We start from the raw sequence: 24418 nt of genomic DNA on the forward strand, positions 1-24418 counted from the left end.
CCACCGTTTCTTCCTATATTTAAGGTGTTGACAGATTACCTTCTATGACTATGACCTTATTAATGTCAATGCTATTGCAGGTGCAAGCAGCAGAATTGGAGGAAGAGGTGGTGCAAGCAGCAGAATTGGAGGAAGAGGTGGTGGAAGATATCGAGGTATACACAATGGAAATTCAGACTTGTAGTATGAAGACGGTGGCATGTCAAACAAAAAAAAAGTTTGGAAAAAAAGGTCGTAGTGTGGGAGTGCAAGCAAAGTTAGATATGGTAAGCCGAACTTGTAAGATGATTGATGCAGCTGTACAGTTTCCAGAGGTTGCAGTGTCACCATTGACAGACCACACGTATGTCAAAAAGTCCAAAGTTGTTCAGACGGAAAGGTGTGAACCGGGACTTGAAGTTAACAGTAATACAGAATTGGGAACATGTAGCAGGAGAGTGACTGAAGATCTTCAGCAGGAGGCTAATTGCGTTAGTGAGGCATCCACAAGTAGATCCTGTACATATACACCTCTACAGATAAAGGCTTGCAGTACCCCAGTGAAGCTTCCAGCAGAAAATAGAAGTTATGTTCTTACCATAACGTTCCATGTTAGTTGTCTTCTTCTCGCCTTCTTCTTGCTGGATGGGTTCGGAGCCGACCTCGGCCGACTCGCCACTCTAAAGCTCGAGAGTTGGTTCCACCGGCTCGAGGCTCCCCTTATATCCCACAATGCTAGGCGAGAGTTACCTCAGATCTCGTTTGTAAGCTAACCCCAGCTTATGATAGTAACAGTATAGAACAGAATAACTATAACAGAGTCCACCTCTAACAACAGGGAGAAGAAGGGTGACCTACATCCTGAAACAAGAAATATGCATAATAGCATATAGCTAAGAAAGAGGTGGTAGAAAGAGAGGTCACGATCACAACTCCTCTAGGTCTGTCCAGGCCAGGGGAAGGAGGGTGGACGAAGAAGGCGAGAAGAAGACAACTAACATGGAACGCGTTATGGTAAGAACATAACTTCTATATGTTAAGTTGTCTATCTCGCCTTCATTCTTGCTGGATGGGACCGCGTCCTAGCACCTTGTCCCGGGTGGCCTAACGGAACAGACTCCTGAGAACAGTGGAACCAAAATTAGCTCTATGCCTAGAAGCTAAATCCAACTTATAATGGGAAATAAAAGTGTGAGGAGTAGCCAAAGTAGCCGCTGCACAAATGGTGTCAATAGGCAGTCTGTCTTGGAAGGCTAGAGAAGTAGCCAAAGCTCTGGTGGAATGGGCTTTAGGTTTATTAGGCAGTTTTGGTGTCTAATCTCATAAACAAGGGTAATCAGAGATGTTAGCCATCTGGATAAAGATACCTTTGAAACTGGAAGTCCCTTTCTGCTTTCCGCATAGGAGACAAACAGCTGATCAGATTTTCTGAATAGTTTGCCCTGTCCAAGTAGTACCTTAATTGACGATGAACATCCAGGTAGTGTAATTTTTGTTCAGACCTATTTGAATACTCGGAAAAAACAGGGAGGTCAATGCATTGGTTTAGATTTGATGTTGAAACCACCTTAGGCAAAAGGACGGTTAGTTCGAAGGAAACTCTGTCCTTATGGAACAAGCTAAGGAGAACGACAACTGAGTGCTTGAAGTTCTGAAATTCTTCTAGCTGATGTGATAGCCACCAGAAAGAGAGTTTTCCATGATAATAACTTTAAGGAACATGAAGCTGCAGGTTCGAAAGGGAAAGAATCAAAGAAGCAAGAACTAAATTTAGGTCCCAAGGAGAAGGAGGATTTCTTACAGGAGGTCTGAGAAGAAAAACTCCTTTCAAAAAGGCTTTGCAGAGTTTGTGGGACATTAGGGCAGATTCAGAAATACCCACATGGAAATTAGAAATAGCTGCCAATTGAACCTTAAGAGTAGATGGAGATGAACCTGCATGGAAGAGTTCAGCTAGAAAATCAAGGACTAGTTGGATGGGAGCGGTGAAAGGATCTATGTCCTTTCCTTGTGCCCAATATGAGAAGCGCTTCCACTTACTCAAATAAATCTTCGAGTGGAAGATTTATGGGAAGCTATCAAAATATCTCTAACAGAGTGAGATAATTGAGGAAGCCTGGCTACGGTTGGAAGTGGAGGAACCAAGCAGTGAGGTTCAGAGAGGGAGGGAGCGATGAAACTGACCCGACTGATGGATCAAAAGATCTGGAACTAGGTCCAGATTCCACGGTCGCCCAAAAGAAATTGATGTAGAAAGGGGAACCACACTTGTCGAGGCCAGTAAGGAGCAATGAGGATCAATGAGGCCTTCTGAGCGATAGCTTTCTGTATTACTTGAGAGATCAGTGGGAAAGGAGGAAATGCATATAGAAGTCCGCGGCCAAACTTGGACTAGCGCGTCTCTGCTGGGTTGGCCTGGTAAAGGGAATAGAGTGAAGTACTCTCTGCACTTGCTGTTTTGGGGAGTAGCAAAAAGATCGCAGCAAGGCTGACCCCACTTGAGAAATATCTCTCACTACAGAGTCTTTCAGAGACCACTCGTGAGGCATGAGAATAGCTCTGCTCAACTTGTCCGCAATGTGATTGGACTTCCCGGGGATGTGCGTTGCTATCAGAAAACGCTGAGAAGAAATCGCCCATTGCCACAGTCTGAGTGCTTCTCGACACAGGGGTATGATCTGGTTCCGCCTTGTTTGTTGATGTACCACACTACAGACATATTGTCTGTCTGGATTGCAATCGTTCCCAAGGGAAGAGAGTCTTGAAGGGCTTGCAACGCTAAAAGCACTGCTCTCATCTCCAGAACATTTATGTGCAAGTGGCATTCGCTTGGTTGCCATGTGCCCTGGACTGTCCTGCCCTGATAATGCCCCCCCCACCCGATCAGGGAGGCATCCGTTGTCAGAGTAGCAACCGGAGGAGGTGGAACAAATGGTCTCCCCAACAGGAGCTGGGGGGAAGACATCCACCACATGAGATGCTTTGCACGCTTGCGTGATCATAATGGTGTGAGACATTGGAAGTTCCTGGTATGACCATTGAGAAAAAAGCATCCACTGAAGGATCCGCATGTGGTATCTGGCCAATGGGAGGAGAGGTATGGCCGCTGCCATGATTCCCAACACTTTTAGAACTAACCTGGCCTTGGCTCTGTTGTTGTTGAGAAGAAGAGACACCAATTTCTGAATGTCTGATATCCTTTGGTTCGTTAGTGTTGCAGACATGTTTACAGTATCTAAATTTGCCTATGTAGGTAATAGTACGACAAGGCGACAAAACAGACTTTTCGAATTTATTGAGATACCCAGTTCTTGACAGACGAAAAGTGTAATCTCTGGCCATCAAAAGGAGATGCTTGGTGGGAGCTGTGAGGAGCCAGTCGTCCAAATATGGAAACACCTGGAATCCTTGTCGTCTCAGGTGAGAAGCTACCACTGCCATGCATTTGGTAAACACCGGGGCAGTGGTGAGACCAAAGGGCAGGGCCCTGAATTGAAAATGACTGGTTCCCAGCCTGAAGCGGAGGAATCTTCTGGAGCGCCTGTTCATTTTTATGTGATAGTACGCGTCCTGAAGGTCTATAGAGCACATCCAGTTTCCTTTTCCCAACAGGGGAAGAATGGATTGCAGCGTGACCATCCGAAATCTTGTTTTCTTGACCGATCTGTTCAAGATACTGAGATCCAAAATTGGTCTCCAGTCCCCTGTTTTCTTTGGAACTAAAAAGAACCTTGAGTAGATTCCGGATCCTAGTTGGTCTGCTGGCACTGGCTGAATAGCTCTTTTTGCAAGCAGTTTTGAAATTTCCAAAGCTGCTATATCCCTTTGAGCGGGTGGAACATCTGGAAGGGATTTTTTTGACTGACTTGGAAAACGAAGAAAGGGAATAGAATAACCTTCGGAAATGATGGACTGTACCCATTTGTCTTGTGTCAAGGATAGCCAGGCTTCTGGGTACAGTGACAATCTTCCCCGACTGCCTCGAAAGAGGGGCAGTCGGGCAACACCTCAGGGATGCTGAAAGGGCTTATCGGAAGGCTTCGATTGCCCTGGTTTTGCGGACCCCTCTGCCTCTAGGGAGACGTCTACCATTGTTGTTCCCCTCTGCCTCTGGCGGGAACCGACTCTGTCGCCAGGCGAAGTCCCTTGAGATTGTTTACGGAACCACATCTTTCCCCTTCTGGCCTTTGGGGTAAGGCCTAGAAGGAGTGGAAAACGGACTCCGACGGCAGAAAGGGTCTTGCCATCCGTCTCGCACCTAGTCAGGGTTTCTTTCACTTGTGGACCAAAAGGGATGATCCATCAAAAGGGAGTTTGTGAAAGACGCCTTGAAAGGTTCCATAAAATTGCATAGCCGCATCCAGGCGTGCCTACGTAAGGCTACCCCTGTTCCTGCGGCTCTGCTCGCTCCATCGGCCGCATAAGAGAGGAGGCGCATGGAGGAGTTGGAAATAGAATTAGGATAGCCAGCTGCGTGTTCATTTTTCTTGAAACCCGCAGCTGTAGGGTCCTTAAGCATTTCACTCGCTTTGATCAAGTCCCTTTGAAGACGAGTGAAATGGCACAGGTAATTCAGCGAACGCATAGTAAATGTCGCTGAGGAGAACATCCGCTTCCCGCACCTATCCATGGACCTAGATTCCTTGTTAGGTGGATGGACAGGCACTGAAGGATCAGCCAGTTCCTTCTTTGTGGCAGCTACCACCATAGCATCCACAGAGACTCCTTTTGATAAAAATTCCTTGTCTGCTGGAGCTGTGATGAATTTGGAGGGTCTCCTGGGAGTGGGGTCCACTGAATCAGGAGCCGCCCATGCCTTTTAGCAACCACCTGCATGAGGGGTCAAGGGGGACACCCAGGAGGTGGAAGGACGAGAGCCAAACGCCTCAAGATACACAGATTCGTCCTCCGAAGGGTTGAGGGCTGGCCAATTTCCCTCTGTTTAAGGATCTCCAGAATGTCTGCAAAGAGACATCTTCAGAAGGGGAACGGGGAACCCTCAGAATCATCCAGATCTGTGTCGGACGTGATAGACTCAGGTGAGTCAATGTGCTTCCTCTTGCACTTCCTCTTCCGAGGGGCTCTTCTGCCAAATCAGGAGAGGCCTCGAAGAGGATGAAATCCCACAGGGGCTCCTGAGGAGTTGGCTCTCTGCGGTCCGGGATGAGGGAGTGAGTCGACTTACCCTGAGGCAGCATAGAGGGAGGGGCTGACGGAGCCGACTGTGGAGTAGAGCCAGGCTCTAACACACTCCGCATGACCTCGAAGCACCCCTGTCAGGCAGAGCCAGAGGTCCCCGCCCGAGGAGCTAAAGACCCCCTCGGCACCGACAGTGATGGCTCCGAGGTCGATGTCAGAGCCGAACTCACCAGCGCGAAGCACCGAGAGGGAGAGGGGTCGGACAAGGGTCCGATGCCACTCACCCTCGGAGCCGACGAGGGAAGTCCGGCGCCGAGATTCCTCCATGGAAGAAAACGGAGCCGACGACGGAGCCGAAGACAATTGTCTCGGCTCCGAGGTGACCACAGTCTCGGTTCCGACACGACCCGGCTCCGAGCTCAAGAGAGTCGAAGGAGGAAGGAGTTGATGGACCGGGACAGGCACTGACTGATGAGTCGGGCTCTGAAGCATCTGGGCCAGTGCCTCAGACTTGAGTAGTCGACTCACCACCCTCTGAAGGTCATGATCGGACAACCTCGATGACCTAGAGGAATGAGACCTTTGGTCCCGTTCAGACAGCAGGGGAGAACCTGGAGCCGAATGAACGGAGCCAAGAGAAGGTGACCTAGACCTCTTTCTGGTTGTCGGCTCCGAAGATCTTGTCGGAGCCGACACGGGTACTCGATAACCTCGCTCCGCCGAGCCGAGGAGCCACAGAAACTGTGGACTGAGTCTTATCGGCTCCAGCCGAGCCGATAAAGGCAAAGGTTGAACAACCTGAGGTCTCGGCTCAGAAGCCGGAGCCGAAGACCTCGATGCCTTGGAGGGCTTCCCTGTTGAGACAGACAGGGAATCCTCAGGCTTCAACAAGCCTCTCAAAATGAGCTTGTTTTTTCTTTCCTGCAGGACCCTGGGGCTGAAGCCATGGCAGACAGCACAGGAGTCCTGCAGGTGCAAAGGCCCCAGACAATAGACACAAGAAGTGTGAGCGTCTGTCAGAGACATTTTCTGACAGCACGCATCACACTTCTTGAATCCGGAGACCTTTGCTTCTTTAGACATAGCCTAACTGGTGAACACAAACACACACTCAAACACACCAGTTATACCCTGTCAAAAAACACAATTATAGTAAAAATATACTAAAAAAAAAGTACAATAAGCAGTAGTACACTACACAAACACTCCCTAGGGAAGGGAAGGCCTAAGGCCCAAGGGAAGAACTAAAAGTTCTTTTGACAAGAAACGGAAGAAAATAGGTTCGGGGATAGAGTTTAATGAACTACACTAATTTAGGAATAATTAAACTAAAAAAGGGGAAACAAGAGTAACTTTTTATAGAAAAAGCTAAAACTTACCAGGAACCGGTAGAATAACCAACCTCGAAGCTGTAGCGGCAAACGAGATCTGAGGTAACTCTCGCCTAGCATTGTGGGATATAAGGGGAGCCTCGAGCCGGTGGAACCAACTCTCGAGCTTTAGAGTGGCCGAGTCGGAGCCGAAGTCGGCTCCGAACCCATCCAGCAAGAATGAAGGCGAGATAGACAACTTAACATGTACAGTTTTGTACCTACCATAAATGTAGATGTCCGAATTGGATAGCATCTGCAGTCATAACAACTGGGTTGTCCTGTCGCCAGGCAGCCCTTCAGTCGGCCGGATTCCAAAGTCCGGGTCCGGCTTCGGCTGATGTCGCACTTCACCCGACGTCATCTCTGTTGGTCTTCGGGTATAAAAGCATCAGCCGACGCCATTTTCTTCAGTGTTCTTGCCCCAGATGCCAGAAGCCCTATAGAAGGCTAAAAATTTTGGATAGATGCCAATGTTTCCAAAAGATAGAGGTAAACACAAAAATAAGCATGTATGTACATAAATACAAACAAATACACCATGAAAGAAATCCCCACTAGCTAGCTATTAGAAGGGTAAACACCCTAGGAGTACCACAGAGGGAAGGAGGAGGGTAATCCTGACTGCAGATGCTATCCAATTCGGACATCTACATTTATGGTAGGTACAAAACTGTACTATGTCCTTCATGGATGCATCTGCAGTCATAACAACTGGGTAGAATACCATAGCCAACTAGGGAGGAGGATAAAAGTAGATTATGGTGTGTTTAGGATCCCTTGCAGAACAGCAGTGGCAAACCCTGCTCGGGATCTGGAATATAGAGGTAAATTATAATGCTTGGCAAATGTATGCACGGAGGTCCAAGTAGCCGCCTCAATAATGTCTTTGGTAGCCACTCCTCGTAAGAAGGCTGTGGTAGTGGCTGTTGCCCTTGTAGAATGAGGTCTTATGTTCTGTGGAATTGGTTTTCCATGGAAGGAGTAACAGAATCGTATGCAATTTCCTATCCATTTGGAGATTGTCTGTTTGGAAATAGCTTTTCCTTCCCTTCCTGTTGCATAGGCTACGAAAAGTTGGTCAGTCTTTCTGCTATTTTTGTTCTGTCCAAGTAGTAGCGTAGCTGTCTATGTACATCCAAGGTATGCAGTATTCTTTCCCTCTGTTTTGTGGGTTGGGAAAGAAGGTAGGTAGGTGGATTGCTTGGTTTAAAGACACTCTGGATACCACCTTAGGCATAAATGTAGGATTAGTCCTCATGGACACTCTATCTTGGTGGAAGATTAGAAAGGGTTGCACTGCCATTAAGGCCTGTAGTTCTGAAACCCTCCTTGCTGAAGTAATTGCCAGTAGGAAAGCAGTTTTCCATGACAGGTGTTGTAGGTCTGCTGTTGCTGCTGGTTCAAAAGGTGATAGTGTCAATTTTTCTAGCACAAAGTTCAAGTCCCAAGCTGGCAATGGTGGTTTCCTTGGAGGTTTTACATTCTTGATTCCTCTGAGGAACTGCCTGAGCAAAGGGTGTGAAAAACAGGTGGATCAAAGCTGTATTCTGCTGAAATAGCTGATGCATGAATCTTGATGGAGGAGTAGGACAGGCCTGAATGAAGTAGTTCGCCAGATACTCCAGAATGTTAGGCATATCTATGTTTGATACATCTTTTCCTCTTTCAGAACTCCAAATGACAAACCTTTTCCATTTCCCAGCATAATTCCTTCTAGTTGAAGGCCTGCGTGCTTCAAGAATAATGTCTTTAACTCTTTGTGAAAGTTCTATATTAGCAGCTGCTATGTGATGTTCCATGCAGTCAGTTGCAGCGTTTTAGGTTTGGATGCATGGTGCTGAAGTTGTTCTGAGTTAGCATCAAAGGCATCAGGGTATTGGCCACATATTGTTCGAGACATGCTCCTCAGCAGTGGGTACCAATGCTGTCTTGGCCAGTTTGGAGCTATCAGGATTATCCTTGGACGTTCCTCCTTGATTTTAGTAGTACTTTGTGTATCAAGGGAAGAGGTGGGAATGCATATGCTGTTAGGCCTTTCCAGCTGAAGGAGAGCGAGTCCACTTTCCATGCTAGTGGGTGGAATGTCCTTGTGCAGAATTTTTGAGCTGGTGATTGAAAGGTGATGCGAATAGATCTATCTGAGGCATTCCCCATTTCTTCGAGATGGTCTTGAAGATATCCGGGTGCAGCTGCCATTCGTGGGCATCCGATGTGGTCCTGCTTAACATATCTGCTAGAGAGTTTTCTTTTCCTGGCACAAATATTGCCTGTAACTGGATGTTGTAGCTGAGTGCCAGGGTCCACAGCTCCAAAGTCATTCTGCATAGGGGGTAAGAATGAGTGCCTCCCTGTTTGTTGATGTACCACATGACTGTGGTGTTGTCTGTCCTTCTCATCAAATGGTCCTCCTTGAGAAATGGTCTGAACTTTTGGATTGCCAGTTTTACTGCCAGCATTTCTTTTAGGTTGATGTGCAGGTGAAGTTGGTCCTGTGTCCACAATCCTTGCACGCATTTGTCCAGCATATGCCCCATCCTAGGTCTGAAGCATCTGTTGTGATGGTCTGGCTTGCTTGACCCTTGCGAAAGGGCAGGCCTGGGTTTGACTGGCATGCCTGAGCCCACCATAGGAACTCCTGTTTTAAGCATGGTATTAGTGGGATTTCCGTTTCTAGGCTGTGTCTGTGTTGGGACCATAAATTCTTTAGGTACCACTGTAGTTTTCTCATATGTAGTCTGGCAAATGGAACCAAGATTATGCATGATGCCATGACACCCAAGGCCTGCAGTACCTTTCTTGCTGTTAACTTGTTCAGTTTTGTTAGTGCCAAGAAGTAAAGAGGGAGTTCTTTTTGTTTTTCTGTAGTTAGGAATGCCATTTGTCTTACTGTGTCCAATTCCGCTCCCAGGAAAGTCCTTGTCTGGGATGGTATCAGTCGACTTTTGTAAATTGACTGTGTATCCCAGTGCTTGAAGCAAGTAAATGACCCTTTGTAAATCTGTTGTCAGCTTGCTTTTGTTGTCTCCTTGTATCAGGCAGTCGTCCAGGTATGGATAAATTTGAATTCCCTGTAGTCTGCAATGGGCGATTACTGATGCCAGGCATTTTGTGAATACTCTGGGCAGTAGATAAGCCAAAGGGCAATGCTGAGAATTGATAGTGCTCTGATCCTGCAAGAAATCTGAGGTATCTTCTGCAGATTGGTCGAATGGGGACGTGCAGGTATGCCTCCCTGAGATCTAGAGTTACCAGCCAACACTCCTTGCCCAGCATGGGAAGAAGTTGCTGTAGGGTCAGCATTTTGAATTTTGGGACAATGATGTAAGTATTCAGGGTGGACAGGTCTAGAATTGGTCTCCAACTTTTTCCTTTCTTGGAACTAGGAATAGTCTGGAGTAGAACCCTTTCCTTGCTCTGCTGTTGGCACTTTCTCCACAGCTCTCATGTTTGCTAACTCCATTATCTGTTGTAGAGCCTCTGTCTTTTGATTTGGAGGTAGATTTGGCATTCCTCTTTTGTCTGGTAAAGTGTGGAAGTGGAACCGGTAACCTTGATCTATGGTTCGTAAAATCCACTTGTCCTTTGTTATGTGGTGCCAGTTTTTTGAAAATAAGGTTAGCTTTCCGCCTAGAGGAGCTGCTATTTGTTCCCTGGTAGGCGGGTTTAGGATTAAGTCACTGTGGCTGTGTTGATGTAGTGGCAGGTGTTGAGTCTGTGCCTCTGTTACCTTGCCACTGTCGTCCTCTGTAGGCACCTCCTCTGGATTGGTTTCTGCCTCTGGAACGTCTATTCCTGCCCCTTTGAGGTCTTGTGGAGTCAGGAAAGGACCAATTTTTGGCAGGCCAGTTCCTGCTAAACCTTGGGGGTTGAACCTGCAAGAAATCTTTAACTGTCTGGACTGATTTTGCCTTTTCTTCCATTTTCTTCATAACCTGCTGGGCAGGTGTACCAAACAAACTTGTTTTATCCATAGGAGCATCTAGCAATTTAGATTTAACATGATCCGGTAAAGCTTGCTCCTTTAGCCATGCATGCCTTCTAATTACAGTGCCAGTCATGGCTGATCTAAATGAAGCCTCCAGTGCATCATAGCCACATTTTAAAGAGTGGTTACTAACTTGCTGTATGTTATTTACCATTTCTAATACATATTTCTTATCAAGAGATTCATCAGTGGTTAGCTTTTTAGTTAACTGATCAAGCATAAACTCTTGGTATTGTATCATGTGAAACTGACAGTTTAAAGCTCTAGCTGAGAGAGTGGCTGAAGTGTAAACCTTTTACCCCATCTGTCTAATGACCTTGCTTCCCTTTCAGAAGGAACAGGGTTTTAGCTATGGTCGCAGCTACTGCCTTGGGACCCTGGGAAATAGTTTCGGGTCTGCAAGAGGGGCCTTGTAAAGGTGGTGATGAGTATCTGGCACCCTGTAAAATCTGTCTGGTTTGGCAGGGGCTGGGGGTAAAGAATCTGGAGCGGAGCAGACATCATTGAAAGCATCATCCACCACAGAGAGAACGGGAGGTATAGCTAAGGGCCTGTGCTGTGGAAGGTGCAAAAAGGTCCTAAGTCTTTTCCTGGAGTCTGAAAAATCCTGTTGCTGCCATTGGAACTGTTCTCGCATGGCATGCAAGGTTTCCACAAAGGAGAATTCTTCTGGTGGGGAAGCAGCTGGAATGGATTCTTCAGCATCAGAATCTTCAAAATTGGAGAAAGGAGCCTCTGGCTGGTCAGTTATGTCTGATTCATCAGCAGAATCATCAGAGGACACTGGCTCATGGGGCTCTGCCCTAGGTCTCTTCTCTGGGGCTGAGAGGCCCTGTCTGGGTGAGATTGAGATCCTCTAATTAATGAAATTAAATCTTCTGCCAAAGTAAGCATTTGAGAACTGGAAGAGGGCCTGGTTGAGGGGGTTTAACAGGCACTGTTTTAGTAGTCTTGGCTGCTTTAGCCCTGGCGAAGGCCTTAATGGACATGGCTGCTGGAGGCCTAGCAGCACCACGTGCTGGGGTAGAGACATCCAAGGGAATGGTGTCTGATAAGTCAGTGGTAAGCACCGTAGTGGGTAAAATTTCTGAGGCCGATTCAAGAGTGTTAGCAGGGACCTCAGTTGTAGAGGTAGATTCAGCTGTATTTTGATCAGTTTTCTCGGTTCCGGCCGAAACCGAGACACTCGCGGTTTGCTTAACCATGGTTTCGGCCGAAACCGCGGACCGCGAGTGTCGGTCTTTTTCTTTGCGTTTTTTGGCAGAATGCGTAGTCGGAGGATCAGACGGCATAATGTACGCAAAATCAGAACCGAAAAACTGTTCTGCAAACTCCGACCGACGTCTAAGCGTTCGTCGGTTGAAAGAAGCACAGGACGAACAGGCTGCTACGTCGTGGGCTGGGCCTAAGCAAGGCAGGCAGTAAGAGTGTAAATCTTTATGAGGTATTTGTTTCCCACAGGTTAAACAATTATTAACTTTTTCTGACATCGGCTGAGGCAAGAAAGAGTCCCCAACAGGGTACTTAGCTTTAGAAGTCTTCGAAGTAGTATTCGGTAGAAGTAATCTCTGGATCCGACCGACCGGCACTTGCGTACAGCATCTGCTTGAGCGCCACGCGCAAGAAAGACTGGAGAAAATGGCGTCGGCTGATGCTTTTATACCCGAAGACCAACAGAGATGACGTCGGGTGAAGTGCGACATCAGCCGAAGCCGGACCCGGACTTTGGAATCCGGCCGACTGAAGGGCTGCCTGACGACAGGACAACCCAGTTGTTATGACTGCAGATGCATCCATGAAGGACATCTTCAGACAAGCATGATTAGTGAATCGTCATTTTCACACTGTGGAAGTGATGACAATGAGAAGGATCCAGACTGGTGCTACCCTTCTGACAGCATGTCAACCTCTGAGATGGAAGACACCATTGAAGAACTGGACGAAGATGAAAAAATGATAAGCGAGACCAAGTTCATTGTATTCGAATCGTGCCTTGATTCTCTACTCTTGAAACTGACTTGTCCTCAATGCAAAACACCAGCAGTGGAAGTGGAAAAAAGATTGAAGATGGGTTCCTGTGTATTTGTGAGGGTGTCTTGCATTAGTGGACATGAGGTTCTGGAGTGGCAAAGTCAACCGATAATAGGTCGAATGCCAGCTGGAAATCTACTGCTTGCATCGTCTATACTTTTCAGTGGAAGTACATATGCCCATATTGCGCGATTCTGTGCATATGTAGGACTGGAATTTATAAGCGAGACAACCTTCTATTCAATTCAACGAGAGTACTTGTTTCCAGTGTTGCAACATACCTGGACTGAGCATCAGAGGCGGCTGCTGGAAGATGCAAAGGGCAAGGAAATCAGGCTAGCTGGAGACGGGCGATGCGACAGTCCTGGATACTCAGCAAAGTATTGCTGCTATAGTATGATGGACTTGGATTCAGGAAAGATCATCGATTTTGACCTGGAGCAGGTTACCACAGGAATTGCATCGGTAGCACTGGAGAAGAAAGCTTTCAAGAAATGTATGACTAATTTGATGGATAAAAATATAAAGGTACGACTGGTGGCAACGGACAGACATCGTGGGATTAGATTCTTGATGCGGAAGGAATTTCCAGCCATTGAACATCAGTTTGATGTGTGGCATATGTCAAAAAGCCTGACAAAGAAAGTATGTGAAGCAGGAAAAAGGCAAGGTAGACGTGAATTACTGCAGTGGTGCCATAGCATTTCCAATCATCTGTGGTGGTGTTCGGAAACATGTGAAGGAGATGAAGTTGTCCTTGAGGAAAAATGGTTGTCTCTGCTCTACCATGTTACAGACCGTCACAGCTGGAGTGGTGCAAAGAAGGTTTCCTGCTGCGGTCACGAGATGCCAGTGATAGACGGAGATGAGAAGAAGTGGCTCGAAGAAGATGATGCGTGTCACAGCTCATTAAGGAAGATTGTTACAAACCCTGCATTTCTTAAAGATCTGAAGCACATCACGAAGTTCTGCCACACTGGAAACCTCAAAGTGTTCCATGCATTACTATGCCGGTACTGCCCCAAATTTGAGCACTTCAGCTTTGCCGGAATGAAAGCAAGAATCATACTTGCCATCCTTGACCATAATGAGAACCACAACCGGGAACAAGCTGTTGTCCGATGACCTACCACCAAGTCAGCTTCTAAAGGAGAGCTTCGATACAGAGTGGTGTACCCAAAGGCCAAACAGGAATGGGTGGCGAAACCAATCTTTGAGAAGCGAAAGTTCGACTACATTTATGACCTCATGTTAGAAGTGGTACGAGCCAAAAGAGGCATTTTAGAAGTATCACCCATGTTGGTACCAACTTTGCCAAAGAATATAGCTAGATGTGAGCGACCAGAGAAGACACGGGTGATCGCAAAACACATTTCTAGATTTGGAAAAAAGTAATTGAAAAAGCAAGGCGATCTTTTACAGTACCAAGTCCTGCAGTTTACTCTGGTGCTTATGTATGTTAGTAGTATATGGTGTTTGGTGCTTACGTATGTCTGTAGTATATGCTGTGTGTGGACTACACAGTGATGCTGAATGTTGTAGCAGTTTACATACTGGATTCGCGGAGATGTGTTGCTGTCTTCCAGTGTAATAACTGGATTTTGATTTGTATCGTATAGTTGTCAAGCATGTCTGGGTATAATGTAAATCTGTGGTGTTTTAAGTAATCCATGAATGGTGATATGTGAAAGTCATTGACTGTTTATTATGCAAGTAGTAGTGTTTAGTTGGAATCTGGTGTGGCTGAATAAGAAGGTTTTACATTAACTGATTAATTTCTAGGACTTCTTGTACTTGGTCACATTTGTGACATGGTGTTGCTGATGACATTGTTTTTGAAGTGTAAAGTTTATTTGGGTGAGTATGTTGACAGTGCACTGTAGGTAATGTGTGCCGGTTCATGAGGAGCCAATTTATGAAGAGTACATGTGAAAAGTGTTAATGACTTTGATAACGGAAAATATATGCTTGCGGCCTGAAGACTGGGTATTAATATAATACAGGTGAGTAACCGTATTACTGACTTTCTGTGATAATGGAAATCTATGCTTGCGGCCTAAAGACTTGGTATTAATATAATACAGGTGAGTAACCGTATTAATGACTTTCTGTGATAACGGGAATCGGTACTGATGATATAATGCAGGTGAGTAAGACTTAAACCAATTCACGCATAAAAATGACTTAATGCGCATCATTACATAGTGGTTGTTGCGGAGTTGGATTAAGTGCCGTGTTGTGTGGTGGCTAACCTATCTAGCCCCCCACAGCCATGTACAGACCCTCCAAGTTTCACTTCTATCTTTGATCTGCTACCGATGCCAGTACTGTGTATTTTTAACATTCCCTAAGATCTCCTTTCAGTCACCAGTACTGTGTATTTTTAACATTCCATAAGTCACCCGATGCATCTACCCCCACCATTGTATTTCCATCTGTACTACCCACTCTGTATCTGGTATCACTGCTAAACTTTACGTACTATTTCCTCCTAGTCTCTGCACTGGCTTCCCCCACTGCAGCCAGCAGTGCCTTATATCTGGCTCAGTGTACAGATTCATCGGCGCTGACTATTCCTATTATACAAATATTTTATGTGCGATCGGAGATGTAACCAATGCTCCGATGTATATATGAATGCATAGCTCACTAAAATGTCTGTGGCTTTGGCTCGCATTGTTAACTTGGCTTTGGCTCACATTGTTAACTTGAATTTATATCAATTTTATTACTTTATTACCATGTCTGTACTTAAATATTTGTGTGGTGTCCAGTCTTGTTTTCCTAGTAAACAAATGTAAATAAAAGTAATAAATTTTGATGCAGGTGATGTATTATCCTTTTCACTTTGACATTCAGCTTTTCACAAGTTTTGTACAGTACAGGTGTACTTGGCAAGTTGAAGAAACAGGGCTGTGCAGTGTTAAGTACCTCAGTATATGTAACCTATTTTGGTTTGCCCAATAGTAAAACTTGGAGGCTATTGTAAGTATTGTAATTTAAGTCATTTATTAAGTCACAGGCTGGTCTGATGGAAGACATTGATATTGGCACAATGCTGAATTGGGTTGCTATTGGCATTGGATTGTTGCCACTATAGTCAACGTGTGGAGCTGTGTTTGTAGCAGTGAATATATTTCCAATAGCATAGTCGAATGGAGCGAACAGCATGTAGTGCATAATTATCTTGACATACTGTGTGGTACGGAACTGATATTCGGAGAATGATGGTGAGTTAGAAAAATTATTACGAGAAATGGTTAAATAGGTATGTATTGGACAATGTTGCATATAAATATTGCACATTTGGGTGTTGTGTTAAAGCAGTTTATGTGGTAGTTGCTTGAATGGTGTTGTACCATACATGTTTCAGTCAGATTTTTGGACAGCTGCAGTTACGATATATGGATTGACTGATTTACTGATTCTTCGAAAAAGTCGGGTGTCTATCATTAATAACATGGTACATGTGAGTGGAGGCAAGATTTGTATGGGCTGAGTGTGGTGATGTGAGCGCAGCTCTGACTGCAGCTGTCAGTGTTGTGGTGTGAATGGACCTCTGTGATGCTGGCTACCTTGACGAGGTACAGAGGCTTCAGACAATAGTTCAAAGTCAAGATTGACAATTGTACATTGTAACCAAAAGCCAGCTTTTATTCAACAGTGACACCATGTCTTTGGAGACATGGTATAGTATGTTGGATGAGTATTAAGATAAAATTGCTCTGGAAGGTATGACCTGAAGTAACATTGACATGGAATCTATGACATGAATAACTGAATATTATCTTCTACTGACAGGTGTTGTGCAAGAACCATCATGGTCAGATTTATCCATGGAGCGGTAATGTGTGGTATCCTGGCAACCTGTTATTTCATGAAAAAATAAGTGGCCTGGCTGAGGTATTGTGCAAGCTTGGAACTGACTGGAACAGTAGTTCTCCAAACATCTACTAGTACTTGGACACTGAGATGGGCTGCAGCACTGGTTTGCAGTGACCTTGTGTAAGGTAAGTGAATTACACTTGTAATTCCTTCCCAAGAAATGTGAAATGCAGTGTCCGACACTGATCCATACTGCCTGATCGTAGCTAAATGTAAAATGATGATTCTGGTCTGCCTTGTGCAGGACTTGTTATGTAACTGGCAACTAAGTCTTAAACTGTTTGATACAGTCATATGTAACTGGCAACTAAGTCTTAAACTGTTTGATACAGTCATGAGGAACTGTATTTTTTTTTTTTTTTTTTTTTTTTAGCACTTGGTCAGTGTTATGGAAAGTGCACTGAGGACAGTCATTTGATTACAGATATCCTGTAATATACAAAGATAGTTACTATTAAGTGAATAAGATTATTGAGAGATTGCTCGCAGGACCATATAGAAACTTTTGTGATAGGTTCCTAGGTTGAAACCTATATGCCCGAAGGCATTTATAAGACTAGCCACAATGTGTTGGCTTTCAAGGGCCCATACGATTAGTTCCTGTGCCTCTGTCCAGCAGAGCCACTGAAGTGATCCCAGGGCTTAACTTTCTCTTTCCCATCCTATCAAGGGTTTTCTTGAGTTAGCAAGGAGCTCTGCGTAATGTAGATTGGAATCTTGTTACAAAGCATGGAAAGTCTCTGGGACATTCCAGCATGTTCTATTGTGTTGAGGTTTAGATCCCTAGAGCCTTTGGCTCGAGGGAATAAGGTTTTCTTTAGGTGGTGCATGCCCATCAATTCTGGGTTGGACATGGCCTTGTATGTCAGGCAGAGATCACCTCTGAGCAGACGTTATACAACCAAGTAAAGCACGAGTTTCTTCACTCGAGCTGCATAGGGTATCTGTTTGAGGCCAGTGATCCTCTTGGTGAGGTGCTTCTTTAGTCTTTTTTCTAGCTGTTGCAGGTGTCTTGTAAGGTACATCCAAAATGAAGTGTTGTACTGTATGATGAGTCTGCGAACAGGGGCACAATGACCTCTTTTGATCTGGACGTAAACCCTTTTGTGATTAGGTGGGACACACAGAAGGATTTTCTAAAGACTTTGGCAATGTGATTATCAAATGAGAGATTATCTACTTTGGTGCCCGGATCCCTTAGGTGTTTCGTATTTAGGGGACTACCACCTATGTGGAAGTTTGTGGTACTTTGTTTTTTTCCAAAGGGGATAACTATGCACTTTTTGACATTTAGCTTGAGGCCATGGTTTTGACACCAGGTATCTGTCTCGGTGAGACCCTTTAGTAGGATGTCCGTGTCAGCCAGAGTTTTTATAGCCCATGTATACCAAAACCACCAAAAGTCTGTCAAATAATAAACTAACAAAATCAGAATGGAATAAAGTTCACAAGAGTCTTCAAAAAACACATAAAAAGCAAAGATTTATTCTAGCACCTGGGTGTAAAACACCTTCATGGAATACAAATTCATCTACAAATGCTGTTTAAATACACATTTTTTATAAAACTTAAACAATAAAATATGTTCATAGATCAGTACTAGGTTAACTGCCCTTTTGGGCCGATTTGAAACTTGCCAAGTTAGCCCATGTGAGAATCAAACGCTGAACCTTGTGTTTTTAAGGTTAACACCTTAACCATTATGTCATTGTGTGTGTGTGCCTTCTGTGGAAGGTTACCGGGCTGGCAACTCGACACTGTAAAACTCCACTGCCAACCAATGTGTGGACAAGGTGATCCGCTGTGGCAACCCCTAACCGGGGAAAAAGCCGAAAGAAGAAGAAGAATTATAGCCCCTAGTTTGCAGTTGTCTGCAAACTTGGGCAGCCATAGTACTCATGTACTTGCCTGTTCCTCGAAGTATATGCTGAACAGGAGGGGTCCTGGCACTGAGCCCTGGGGAGCACCACTTGTAACCGGTTTCAAGTCACACCTAGCTCTCAACTCTCACCATGTGTGCTCTGTCCATAAGGCAATTGGCAACCGATGTTGTGACATAGACGTTTACGTTCTGGTTGGTGAGCTTGTCTAAACAGGTATGGCATGAAATGAGAGGCAAACCTTGTAACATTTCATCTTTATTGTCCATGACAAAATAGTGGCAACAGTAGTGAGACCTAATGTAACGTGAAGTCCTGCATTAACAAGACAACATCTTCCAAAGTTATGTATGCCCAGTTAGTAGAAACAGTCGCAGTTGTAGACATTCCAATTATCTGTGTAGCATTTAGTTGTCCCTAGTTGGCTACTCTTTGGCTGCAACTATCTTGTGTAGTCTGCAGTGAGGGAATAGGCAAAGGCAAATATACCATACTATCGAATGAGGAATTGCATGCATAAAACAAAGTTGTCTGCCAGGAAATACTCAATGCTGTACTATTGGCAAGTTTTGTATGCAAGTATTGGGGCACTAAGGACACAGCAGCAGACATGGACCCAGTTTTTGAATCAAAAACTGATATTGTGTAAGCAGTTAATGGCTGTCTGATCAGAAGCCCCTCCAGCAAGACTGTCATTTTCTGCAGTTCACACACTGTGCAGTGATAATTCAGATAATGGGCTGCTGATGAGGGCTGGGGAACCACAATTTCTTTCAAGTATGAATTGCAGGGTTTATATGTCCAGTTGTACAATAGAAGAAAAGTAATTGTACAGGCATTTGAATACCTCTTAAAAGCAAAATGCATTAGAAGCTTGTGTTTGGGTGAAGCTGTATGGGCATGTGAGGGCTTTTACACTGCTAATGTAAGTTTTAATACTGGTAGTTTTGGAAACTGTTCATATGAGTGTATTTCACCAGTAGACTTAAAATCGTTCTGAAAATAGGAATTCAGGAATGCATTTCTACTGCCTTAGTTCCTTAGTCAGTCCAGGGAGTGATGCATATTACCCTGCCTGGGGAAACCTGTTGTCTGTATACTGATAATGCACAGATTTTCATGTTACAAGGTGACATGAAGGCATTCGCCATGGGCCACAGCAGTTTCCTTGTAGATATAGTTCTTGTAATATGTAATCTATACTGTGTGTGTGTGTGTGTGTATATAATATATGTGTGTGTGTGTGTGTGTATGTGTATATATATTTTTTTTATATCTGTGTACATATATTTATATCTGTGTACATATATTTATATCTGTGTACATATATTTATATCTGTGTGTGTGTGTGTGTGTGTGTGTATGTGTATATATATATATATATATATATATATATATATATATATATATATAAAATATATATATATAATGCATTTGCATATGTAATATATTTGTGTTAAAGATGAAAACAAAAATCTCTGATATATGATGAATAGTGATGTGGCTTTTTATAAGGAGAAACACAAAAAGGGTGTGTAAGCAGGTATACTTATCAAAATGCAATTAGACACTGCCCACTGTCTTGCAAAAGCCTCCATGGAACATGTTGTTGCTGTACTACATGTATTACTGTTTGCATATAGTGCTTTTCAGCATGGATCTACATCACGGTATGATCACACACTGGGCCACTTCACGTAAAAAATCAAGAAATACACACCAGAAAACCTGTTGAAATCATGTAATAAGACATGTGTAACTGTTGGCATAATGGTAAACTATAAACAAAAATGTGTACATGGGCTTTACAAGACTTCGTATAGTGAGTCAGCAGTGATTTGAGTAAGCAGATGATACCTGAACCTTAAGCAAGTCAAATTAGTATTTTTTGTCCATTAACTATTCTGTTTACAGCACTTAAAATATTGTGTGTATTTCAGGTAAACAGGATAGCCCAGAGAAAGTAGGTATTTTTATTTTACAAGTGTGTTTCCAAATACTCTGAACTATGCATCCCTGTTTCATGACAGGAAGCCATGGTGCTGCATAAATAAGTGTCCCACTGTTAGAAAAGGCTAGAACTAGGAAACATTGGATGAGTCAAGTCCCCTGTGGCGAGGTGTCAATCAAAGCAACAACGGGTCAAATTACTTTTAGCACTTTGACAGCTTGGGAGGGGAAGTGTGAAGGGGGAGGGGAGATGATCTAATGAGCTATGGCTTAGGCATCACAAAAGAGTGCAAATTAGGATCTCTGTAAAGAAGAAGCAGTAAAACAAAGACTCCCAAGTCTGTTCCTTGGCTTTGTCTCAGTTAGTTTTTTTTAAGTAGGCATTTAACAGCAGTATTTTTTAGTTGAAATTTACAGAATGAAAAAGCCTTGTGTATGCATGTAAAATGAATGCAGTGACAGAAGTTTCTGATCAAAAAAGGCTGCGTGATGTAATGTGTTAAGGACAAACACTGAATTCTGGGATACATGGAGGTTTACAAAAATGTTTAACTTTCAGCAATATGCTAGACCCCATGTGGCCAGACTCTTAAATTACATATAAAAATATTTAAAAACTTGTAAAGAGTCCCACAGTGGTGTTAAAATATTGGAAACATCTAAACATGATGAAATAAACATGTTTTTTTAGTCTGTGCATGCGGTTCTCCTTCAAGAGCCACACTAGAAATCATCTTAGGCATAAAAGGAAGGATTGGTCCTGAGGGACACCCTGTCTGGGTAAATATGATAAAAGGCTCCACAGCCATGAGGGCCTGTAGCTCTGAAACCCTTCTTGCTGAAGTGATTGCCAGGAGCAAAGCTGTTTTCCACGATAAAAAACTTTATATCTGTAGTAGCAGCTGGTTCAAATGGAGGCAGGGTGAGCTTTTCCAACAAAAAATTGAGGTCTCATGCAGGAATTGATTATCTGGGAGGCCTTAAATTTTTCGCCCCTCTAAGATACTGTTTTAGCAAAGGGTGAGAAAAGATTGATAGCTCTGCGTTGTAGTGAGCCGAGATGGCAGAGGCATTGATTTTTATTGATGAAAAAGATGGGCCTTTGTCAAGCATCTCAGTCAAGTATTGTAAAATCTGAGGAATATTTGGCTTTGCTGTGTCAGTTCCTTGTGCATGGTTCCAAGCACAGAATCTCTTCCATTTATCAGCATAAGATTTTCTAGTACAAGGCCTTCTGGCTTCCAAAATGGCATCCATCACAGATTTACTGAGAGGTGTTGTTTGAATAACTACATGATCAGCCATGCTGCCAGGTTCAGTGTTTGGAGCTCATTGTGCAAGATCCGATTGTTTTGCTGACACAGTAAATGAGGTATTTGAGGCAAGTACCAAGCTGGGAATTGAGACATATTCCTTAGGATTGGATACCAGGGTTGGCAGGGCCTTGGTTTTTCTTGTCTGACCTTTAGTAGGACCTTGGGAAGAAGAGGCAGAGGAGGAAAAGCGTAAACTGATAGGATAGGGAATCCACTCTCCATGCTTGTCTGTGCCAAGTCCTTGTGCAGAATTTGTCCAGTTGATAATTCTAAGGAGAAGCAAATAGATCTATGTCCTGGCTCCCCCATCTCTTTGTTATGCTGAAGACTTGTGGATCCAGTTTCCACTCGTGAGGGTCCATAAGGTTTCTGCTTAAGTCACCTGCCAGAGTATTTTGTTTTCCTGGCAGGAATTGAGCTTGAAGATGTACTTGGTAAGTCAAGGCTGTGTCCCACAATGCCATGGCTAGTCTGCAAAGGGGGGTATAAGTGTTTGTGCCCCCCTGCTTGTTTATGTACCACATAACCATGCTGTTGTCCATCAGTAGTTGTCCTGGACGAATATAGTCCTTGAAGGCTGTCCGGGCATTCTGAACAGCTAACATCTCTTTCTGGCTGATATGCGGATGCGTTTGTTTTGGGGTCCATATGCCCTGAATGCATCTTCCCGCCAGGTAGGCTCCTCATGCATAGTCTGATGCATCTGTAGTTAAGGTTTGGCTGGCAGGGGGTAGAGTGAAAGACCATCCCATGTTCTGGTGACATGTCTCTGCCCATCAAAGAAACTTCTGTTGTAGGCAGGGAATGAGAGAAATCATTGTTTCCAGACTGTGAATGTCGACTCCATAAACTTTTAAGGTACCACTGTTTCCTCATATGCAGTCTTGCATATGGAATCAGTAGAATGCAGGATGCCATGAACCCCAAAGCCTGCAGAATTTGTCTTGCAGATAACTGGGTTTTTGTTGCCATCTGTCTGAAGTAAATTGTCAGTTGCCTTTGTCTGTCTGGCGTGAGGAAAACCATCTGGGCACCCAGGGATGTTATCTTTTGAGAGGGTACCAGTTGTGATTTCTCATTTATTGTGTACCCTAGGCATGTTAGAAGCCTTTTCACAAATGCCAGATGCTGATGAAGAATGTCCTTGTTTTTCAGGAGGCCTCTAAGGAATCAAAACCACATTGCAAAGTATGCTTTCTAACTTGTTCTGCTGCATGCAATAATTCCTGCAATTCTTTATTTTCTACACATTCAGAAATCATTTTCTGTTTCAGTAATCCCATAACATGCTGTTGACACTTAAGCATATGAAACTGGCAGTTTAAGGCCGCAATTGCCAAGGTTGCAGATGTATAAACCTTCTTTCCTCATCTATCCAGTGCCCTGGAATCACTATCAGAGGGGGTAGGATGTTTTTGTTGAGGCCTTTACACCTTTTGACCCTGTGAGATAGTTTCAGGGTCAGCAGCAGGGTTTTTAAATAAAAGTGTGTGAATCAGGAAGCCTGTAATATCTGTCTGGCTTGCTAGGAGCTGGAGGTAAGGAGTCTGGAGTCAAGCTTGATCCTGAAAACACATCATCAACAATGTCTAAACACAGGAGGTATGGCTAAAGGCCTATGCTGAGGGAGAAAGAAATCTCTAAGCCTCTTTTTTTGATTGAGAAATTTTGACTCAACCAATGAAAATGCTCCCTCAAACTATGCAAGGTTTTTCCAAAGGAATAATCTTCAGGAGGAGATGCAGATGGGATGGATTCTTCTGCATCAGAATCCTCATAGGGTGTTATAGAAAATTCCTGATTGAAAGAAGAATCAGAAGAACTAGAAACCTGATCTGAAGATTCATAATCAGTGTCTTGCATAGGCCTCTTAGGAGGGGGTTGGGAACCCCTGATGAAGGTAATTAGGTCTTCAGCCATTTTGATCAAGTTTATTTTGGGCATAGAGATCTGAGCACGTGGCTCATGCATCATTTTTTAGCTTTATAAGTTGCTTTTGTCTTTGATTTTGAAGCTGGCGTCGGTTTTATATAGAAATGCTGAGGCCTGAAGACGCCCTCAGAAGCCGGTGCCTGCTCAGCGGCTCCAGACCCATCCGAGGGAAAGACATCCGCGGGTACAATACTTTGAGAATCTCGTGGCATGCCAGACTCCACATGGGTGTGGGTAGAGGCCTGAGACTTTAAAGTAGCAGGTAACAGGGGCAGTGAAAGCGCCTCACTGAGTACAGACGAACCAACAACTGACTTAGGAGAAGCTTCGTCGGTTTTGGCCCTAGATGGTCTGTCTCTGTCCTTTTCTTTGCGTTTTTTGTGAACTCTGGTAGTCGGATTGCTATCCGATGACATTTCAGGATAGTTAAAACAGTTTCCAAAATATTTTGAAGCAAAGATATACAGTAGCTTAATAGTGTGTGGGCCTAGGCAAGGAATACAGTACAAATGGAAATCCTTATGAGGTATTTGCTTCCCACAACTAATGCAATTATTAACTTTTACTGACATTGGTATGGAGCAAGAAAAAGTTTCCCCAGCGGGGTACTTAGCTTTAAGTGAAGACTTCGGTTCTGAAACTCGAATTCGGAAATGTCAGGAGTCTGTCGAGCGGCACTTGCGAACTGCTTCTGCTTCGGGCACCGCGTAGCAAGAAAGACTAAAGAAAATGGAGTCGGCTGCCTTTTTTATAACCCTGACGACCTGACGTCATGGAAAAAGAGACAGCAACTGACGCAGGACCCAAGACTTTGGAATTCAGGCCGACTGAGGGCAACCTGCCAGCAGATTACCCAAATATAATGACTGCAACAGTGAAACACTAACATCCCTACCTTATTTAAGTCACTTCTGGGTCTGAGCAATATAGAAAAATATACATAAACTG

General features: G+C 44.2%; 1 protein-coding gene across 1 annotated transcript in view; it reads right to left on the reverse strand.

The window, feature by feature from the left end:
- Positions 1–24418, reverse strand: part of CAD (carbamoyl-phosphate synthetase 2, aspartate transcarbamylase, and dihydroorotase) — a gene marked incomplete in the record, with an annotated part of 2299829 nt that overhangs the window by 1861835 nt on the left and 413576 nt on the right.

Source organism: Protopterus annectens, chromosome 6.part1 (genome assembly GCF_019279795.1).
Source record: "Protopterus annectens isolate FY-2018-M chromosome 6.part1, PAN1.0, whole genome shotgun sequence".
Classification (NCBI taxonomy): Eukaryota; Metazoa; Chordata; order Ceratodontiformes; family Protopteridae; genus Protopterus; species Protopterus annectens.